This window comes from Ursus arctos, unplaced genomic scaffold (genome assembly GCF_023065955.2).
Source record: "Ursus arctos isolate Adak ecotype North America unplaced genomic scaffold, UrsArc2.0 scaffold_4, whole genome shotgun sequence".
NCBI lineage: Eukaryota > Metazoa > Chordata > Mammalia > Carnivora > Ursidae > Ursus > Ursus arctos.
The window spans coordinates 90,898,492-90,906,159 of NW_026623056.1; positions in this window are offsets into that span (position 1 = coordinate 90,898,492).

A 7,668-nucleotide genomic window follows, 5' to 3' on the forward strand; every position below is an offset into this window, starting at 1 on the left:
GCCGGGACTGGGACTGCGGTTCCTGACCGAGCGCGGGGCTCTCTCTCCGTGGCGGCCACCACCACAATAAACATCCCCGTGCGAGGCGAGGGAAGGTGTGTTTTATCTGCCTTAATGGGTTGGGCTAACACCCACCGGGCGGGCCACAGGCAGTGCTGCCAAAGGTGGGGCCCCGTGGCCTTCCACTGTCCACCAAGGCCACGTGAAGTAGCCGGGTTTGCCCACATGCCAGGGCAACTGGAGGAGCCCTGGTTGGAGCCTGAGAGCGGGATCCCATGGTCCGAGGCAAAGGCCTTTGCTTCCTTGGGAGGCTAATCCGGAGTCTGGGTGGAGGGGGGAAAGCAGGAGGAACGAGCTTATGAGGGAAGCCCCACCCAGTTACTCAGAGCCAAGTAAACATCTGTTGATTCCCACTCGGGGCTAAAGGGATGAGAAGGAAAGTTCCCTGGTTGTGCTGCCTTCGCAAGACCCCACCGAGAGCCTTTGAGGTTTATCTGCACAGAGAGGGAAAGGAGCTATGGATTCGTGACAAAGCCAGGCGACCAGGTCCAAATCAATGGGGGCAGGTCTCGGGGTCAACTGGGATACACATCAACGGGGACGTCACTGATAGGCACCCTCCCTTCTCCTGCACGAGAGCCCTGAAACTCTCCACACCTGCCCCAGTCGCTGGCACTGGGAGATGCAGAAGAAAGTTTGTGGTGTGGATGGGGAAGGTCCGGGCAGATCCCCTTGGCTCCGGTACTTCAGGACCCCACAGGGAGAAGGTGTCCCCTGCTCACAGCTGGCCCACCCCGGGCGAGCTCTCCCACGCCGGTGGCCACGGTCCCGTCTTGCCACCCTTTCTTCCAGTACTTGCCCGTCGCACACTTACCCCACCATTGGTTTGCTTCTCCTGTTTGATATTTTAGGTATTAATTTCTGACTGTGGAAGACGAAGACCTGGCTTGTACGCAACAACCCCGCCCACGCCCACAGCCACTCGGTGACTCACGCCACCCCTTAGATGAAATCAGAAGTCCGTGTTTCTCCATCACTGTAGTGGCCAATATGATGAGACCCAGCCCTTGCCTGTATGGGCTCAGACGAGACCTTTCTACCGCACAGCTAGGAAGGTCGGATAAAATGTGGGGCTCCCCTTAAAGGACCACCTAAACATAAGGGAGCCAAATCTCCGGAGGCCAAAAGAGAAGAGAGACATAAAGACCAGCGCCATCTCCACACCAGGGGGCTTGGGGTGAACACCCAGGGGCAGGAGGTAAGGCCCGGGCCTGTGGCCGGTGGGCTCCCATGTGTGATGCCGCTGAAGGGCCCCCAGGGGAACATGTCCACCACCAGCAGAGGGAAAACACCCAAGCGCATACCGATCTCAGCCTGTGCCGTGGATGGGGAACTGGTAGTGTTGGGCCTGGCCCCTTCCCAGCCCTGAAATCAGCATAGGGGTGATCACAGGCCTGCAGGGGAACCCCAAGTCTGACCACCACAAAGCCTCAGCCCAGGCACAGCGGATCTCCACGGGCTGAGCACGAGCTCGCAGTCCGAAATTATGACGCACACGGGAGACAATCCCCCAGCAGATCCGACGAAGAGAGAAATGAGATTCCTGAGCTCAGGTCGTAGGGTGGTCAGACAGCGGCTTTAGGCAGACACGTTTACCATTTACCGTTATTATCGATGTAAAACGCGCCCTCGAGCACAGGACCCTGCTGAGAAAAGCAAGGCAGATCTGGAAGGAATGAAGTCGAGCTTCAGAAATGAAAGATGTCGGTGGAGCTGTTGTCTGGCTTCTGGCTTCTGCTTGGCTGTCTGTAAGTCTGATGCTGCGGATTGATCCCCCAGGGTGGCCTCCGAGCCCCGGGCTGCTGTTCCAGGGCGCCGCGCACGGGCGGTGGGCACTGTCCGCACCCCTGCTGCCACCCCCACCGCAGGCCCTGACCTTCAGCTCGGGGGTGTTCCCTCCTCCCGCCGCTGCTAGGACTCCGGTCGTGGACGTGCTGGGCCGCTTGGAGTGTCTCTGACCGTCCTCCTTCTAAGAGTGTTATTTCCCTCATCACATTTACACGTTTTTCAACTTCTGTTCTCTAAACGTTTACACACGCATGTGCACACGCACGCACTCCCGTTCTGCTCGCCATTTATTGAAAATGTCCTGTTTTCTCTCTGAAAGCATTGTAGATTTTACAAACTTCTCTCCTGATCCTTTGTCCCCACATTGTCTTTTTTCTCTTGGGCTTGGGTGGTGTCTGTGTCCTCCTGTGAGGGGCGTTCTTTGCGTCTACTGGGCTCCCTGCTTACTTTCCAACAGGAGTTAGTAAGTCATGTTTGAGACCCTGTGTGCCCGGGGGTGCAGATCAGTGGGGGAGGGTCTCCGCAGGATGATGGGGGTGGGGGGGCTCTGCCTGTCAGGGCTGTAGATTGCCTTCCCCCTGGGAAGGAGCTGGGTGCTGAGACAGGGCTGAGGGCTGCAGAGCGGGCTGGCCCAGTCCTCACCTTCCAGGACATGGAATCGACCCAATCTCCTCCACGGAGACCCCTCCCCAGCCCACTCCTCCTGTGCCAGAGTCATCTGGCCCAAGCACATTCAGTTCAAGCTGGTTCCGTCTTTGGAGTGGGGCGGGGAGAGAGCCCGCGGCGGTGCAGGGCAGGGTGGGGAGAGCCTGGTCTAAGTGCTTCTGGAAAGATGGTCAGCGGTCCCCACCTCCACCCCGGGCTTCTCCTCGCGCTCCAGAGGCTGCTGCCTTCAGCCCTGAAGACTGGCAGTATTCTTGCCAGATTCCGTGGTCAGGACAGGACTGTCAGATGGCACTCATTGCCTGGCTCTGGGCTTCTCTCTCTGTGGACTGGGAAGGACGAGTTCACAGAACACGCAGCCAGCAGCCTGATTCACGCCATCTCCACCCGGTGTCACCCGGCCCGTGGCGGTCCGCAGGTGACAATGTCCAGACACAGGCTGGGATACGCTTCCCCAGGTGGACCGGGTGGGCTCCTCGCGACACACATGTGTCTGCTTGGTCTTGAAGACACATCTGGTGTTTGCAAGTTCCTTCCTTGAGAAGCATCCGACGAGGCACCCCCAGTTCCCTCCCCCAGACCCTGCCTTCGGAGGGAACGGCTCCGCTCCTTCGTCCGTCCCTTCCCGTTCACCCTGGAAAGACCAGTTCGGCTGACTCCTGTCTCCCCGCTCTGAGCTCACAGAGCCGGAGGATGGGGGCCACACTGCCCTCCACAGCTCTGCATCAGCCCACGTCACTCACCCCTCCCTCCCCCACTAAACTGCCACTACCCTGCAACGGGGTGGGGGGGCTCCCGCTGCTCTGCGCCCTCCCAGGGACCTGGCAGCACAGCCCTCCCAAAGCAGGTCCCTCCTCCTTGCCTGCCTTGTTCCTGGAGGCACAGGAGAGGCAGAGGCCGGGGAGATTCTCTCCTGGGGAGCTGGCCGGGCTTTCGCTGTGTGCCAGCCTCTTTCCCCCGGTCACCCAGGAAAGACAGACAAATGAGGTCCCATGGCCACAGCCACCCCTGTGATCCACTCTCTGCCCAAGGGCCACCTTCCCCCTGACCCCACTCAGTGCCCTCCCGGGGCCACCTGCCCTGGTCTCGTTCTTCCAGTGGCACAGCTGGTCCAGGCAGGGAGGAGGAAGAAAGTCACCCGCAGGGAGACCTCATTCCTCTTGGTTGCCACAGAGGGAACGAGGCTTGATGCAACCTCCAGGCCCCGTTCCAAGGGGCAGGGGCTGACCCGGATGCTGTCATATAAAAAAGGAGGGGCCCCGCACCCTGGGTCGCCAGTCTCTGGGGCAGCATACTCACACTTGCAGAAGAGCGCCACACAGCTCTCCATTACTGCTTTAACGGCGCCTACCCCGCGTGGGGAGTGATGAGCAGAGAGCACCCCCTGTCCCGCAGCCTGCTTGCTCCTGTCCCCAGGGCATTCTTCTCTCTTCCTCGCCCAGCATCTGAACAAGCTCTTCGAATCTGAGCTCACTTCTTTCAGCGCAAACATCTTCAATATAGATTTTAGCACTTTCCATTGGCCAGGGAGACAACTTACTCTTCTTAGTCTCTTCACCATCATGGCCCACAGCCCCTACCTACCTGGGAGGCTCCAGAATGTTCTTTCTCTCCTGCACTCAGCAGAGTGGCTACCCTGAGTAAGGGGACTGTTCCTACAAGCCTTTCCCCCTTATTCCGCGGCTTCCTCCCTTCAATTAGGTGGGCCGTCTTTCAGGTGCTGCTGGGGTTAGGAACACCGCCCCCAACGCACACCCCCTCAGGGAGCCCGGCTGGTGCAGGGAAGCTGGCTCGGTGCCTCCCCTTCCAGGCAGAGCGCAGTGGCTGAAGATAACTCTCTTCCTCATTCTCGAGGTCATCTGGGGGCTCCACTGAGCACTGGCACCTGGGTCCCCTGCCCCACTGCTAATGCATCTGGCAGGTGGTCCCCAGATCATCTCTTTGCCCCACCTGCTGCGCCTTCAAAGCCACTGGACAGCATCTCTGCTGTTGGGCTTCGAGCAACAGCTTTCCAGAACGTGGGCTGCCCTTCTCCAGGGTTCGGAGAGGGAGCCTGCTCGCCGTGTCCCTGAGAAGGTGCAAAGGCACGTCCCGCACACACAGCTCCAAGTCACCCGTAGGCGGCTCCACGTGCTCTGTGGGCTCTCCTCAGAGGGTCCCCCTGGGAGGACACCTGTGGCTGTCACTACCAGCCCCTAGTCCACCTTTTCCTGTAAGAACATCCTGATTTTCCTTCAGGAAACTACCACCCCCACGTTCAGGAGTGAAATCAACCAGCCTGACCCAGCCTGGTTGACCAGAACATTCTCTTCCCCTGGCTGCCATGATGGGTTTTAGGAATGGGCACAGCCAGGCAGAGGGGCCCCCATATTGCAAAACTTCTGAGATACCATGAATTGTAAAATGTACCATTATCTTAAGCACTTCCAAAGGAGAAAATATGTTGCCACTTTCAATTGTAAGATGCCACCAACTCTCTCACAGCCATTAAAATGTGGGGGTGGCAGGGGAAGGGTGCCTAAGAATCTATGAATTATGTTTAACTTGGGGTTTGGGAAAGGAAAACCATTGGGACAAAAAGCTCTTCTAGTGGAATCCTTGAGCCAAGATTGTTCAAGCTTGGAGATGTCAGGCCATTTTCTGCTCATTAGCAAAGCCAACATCAAGGAAAGGTGACACTGCGAACACCTGGATCCAGCCATTCCTGACACCAGTGGATTACATGAGGTAGTAAGTATAAGTACACCTTCTTTGCCGGTGCGCCTACATCAGCGACTAGCACCATTTCAGGGAAGAGACTGCCCATCGGTGCCTCCCCTCGTGTAATATGCCAGCGTCGCCTGATCTCAGATGTTAGGGCATAGACACGGCAGAAAGCCAGGAGTTCTCACCCCTGAGTGTCCCGCACAGCGTGTGGTGGCGTTCTGAACTCCTGACTTCACACAATAATGAATAATAAAGGGAGGTAGGGAGAGAGAGAGGGAAGGAAGGAAGGAGGGGGAGAGGAGGAAAACTCGTCCAGGGTTAAGTCTCTCTGTTTCCAAGAACATGGCCACCAAAATGTAAGCTTAGGGGCAGGAATTCTCCTCCGAATGTCAGCTTCTACAAACGGCCTGTTCCCTTTCTGCTGCAGTGTCAACAGGAGGCCTGAATGGCACCGCCTGCCACACCCACGCTTTTGAAATAAGCAGCTAGAGCCGAGCACAGTGAAATGCCTCCAGCAAACAGTCCTGGAGAACTGGATTGAGGTTCAATGACCTGGATAAAGATGGTGACTCTTGGCTCATCAGAGCTGGGGGTGGGGTAGTCAAGTGGTGAACCAGTTGTTCGCTCAGCAAGCCAGGTCCCACCTCTCTGTGGCTTCAGGCATACATTTAGAAAGGAGATATGCTGCCAGTAAAGTCACGATGCCTGGGAGCCCAGGGGCCCGCATCTCTCATTTGGCTGGAGGTGAGCAGGGATGGGCATAGGAAGAGAGCAGTACTCAGACTTGGGTCCTCTGTGCCCGGCTCTGTGGAGTGTGAACCATGGCAGATCTGAACCAGAGGCTGGGGTTGAGACCTTGGCTATCACAGCTTGCCAAGTGGTCCCCAACCTGAGTATAACCTGGTCAGTAATAAGATGATGTTTGGTGCCGTGCCCCTGTCCCCCACCGCCCCCTCCGGTTCTGACATCATCCCAGGCTGCTGTGAGTGGGGGTCTGTGAGCCTAAATGCCAGTGCATGAGGGTGCTGCTTGTACGTGCTTCAGCCAGGCATAATCCACTTCTGTTCTAGAACCTACCATCACCACATCCCAGAGCTGCTGGAGAAAGGCTGGTATGCCTCTTTGATGCTGCTCAGCGGTAGGGCCCAAGAGGGACTAGCTGGGGGTGTCCAAGGGCCCCTCAGCCCTACAGCAATAGCAGGATGCGTGAAATGTAAGACTTACTTTTGTTTCCTCCAAGAAACAAAGGGTCAAAGAGCAGAGAGTCTAAGAGAAAAGTGCATGCCATCCTCAAACCAAAAGATGCTCCTAACTAAAAAAAGTGTAGACTAGGGATCAGAGGGAAAAGAGGGGGAAATGCCCAAGTTTTCTGAGAAGTGAAGAAGGAAAAATGTAATGTTGTTGAACTATCACTACCTGAAGACAGGAGGAGAAATGATGTGGGTACCTACTGGAAAAAAAGTAAAAGTTAAGCTGAGTGGCAGAGTCTTAGTAAGAAAAGGTTTATAAGTCCTGATCCCTGGTCTAAAAGGCTTTTAAAAGGAATCCTCCTTCTGCAGGGCTGGGGAACGTGGCTGGTGCACTCGGAGTGGAGGGCTGAGCAAACCCGGGCTGGCTCAGCCTATGTGAAGGCACACAGGCTGAGGCAGCAGCCAGCATGGCTGGGAGGTTTGTCACACACGCAGGGGCTGAGCGAAGGTGCACTTCTGTTCAATACGACGGGGACTAACCTTCTCACCATCAGAGGAAGCGGACACGTATATGGACAGGCTGGATGAAACCCCGGGGTGTTGGATTGTAATTGAAGGCATTGCTGTGAAACTATGCTCCCTAATAAGATACAGAGATCTGTATGCATATATACATGTCAGTTACATCAGTCTCTGAAGCCTAGAGGGAATGACACCCCCGGAACAGTGAGCATATCTAAGCCCCAGATCTTGGTGTCTAAATACCATTCTTGACTAAACGAAACCACTTTCCTTGGAGAACTGATGGTATCCGAGGCTGGGGTGGAGGAAGGACAAGATGAGTCTGAGCTCCCATTGTGTCAGAAAGCAAGAAGTGCTCAAATGACAGGGATGCACCAGAGGGACACGAGAACTGGCATAAAGGCACTGGACTTGGCCAAATTGGGGATAACTTGAACATGAAAATAAATGACAATAATGGAGTAGAGCCTGCTGATTCCATGGGAATCCGTGACTGCATACTGGTATCGATAAAATATTAAAAAGGTAGAAGGGAAAGAAATGCCTTAAACCCCATATCACGTCGGTGGCATTTGTGCCAAAAATACGTAAGAAAAGCAAATCGTGAAAATTAAGACAAACCTCTACTGAGGACATTATACACAATGACTGTACTCCTCTCAGAAAAGGCAAAGTTGTAAAAGAGAAGCCAAGCCTGGGGAACAGAGGACTGAGGACTCGGGAGTCAGGGCAACAAAGC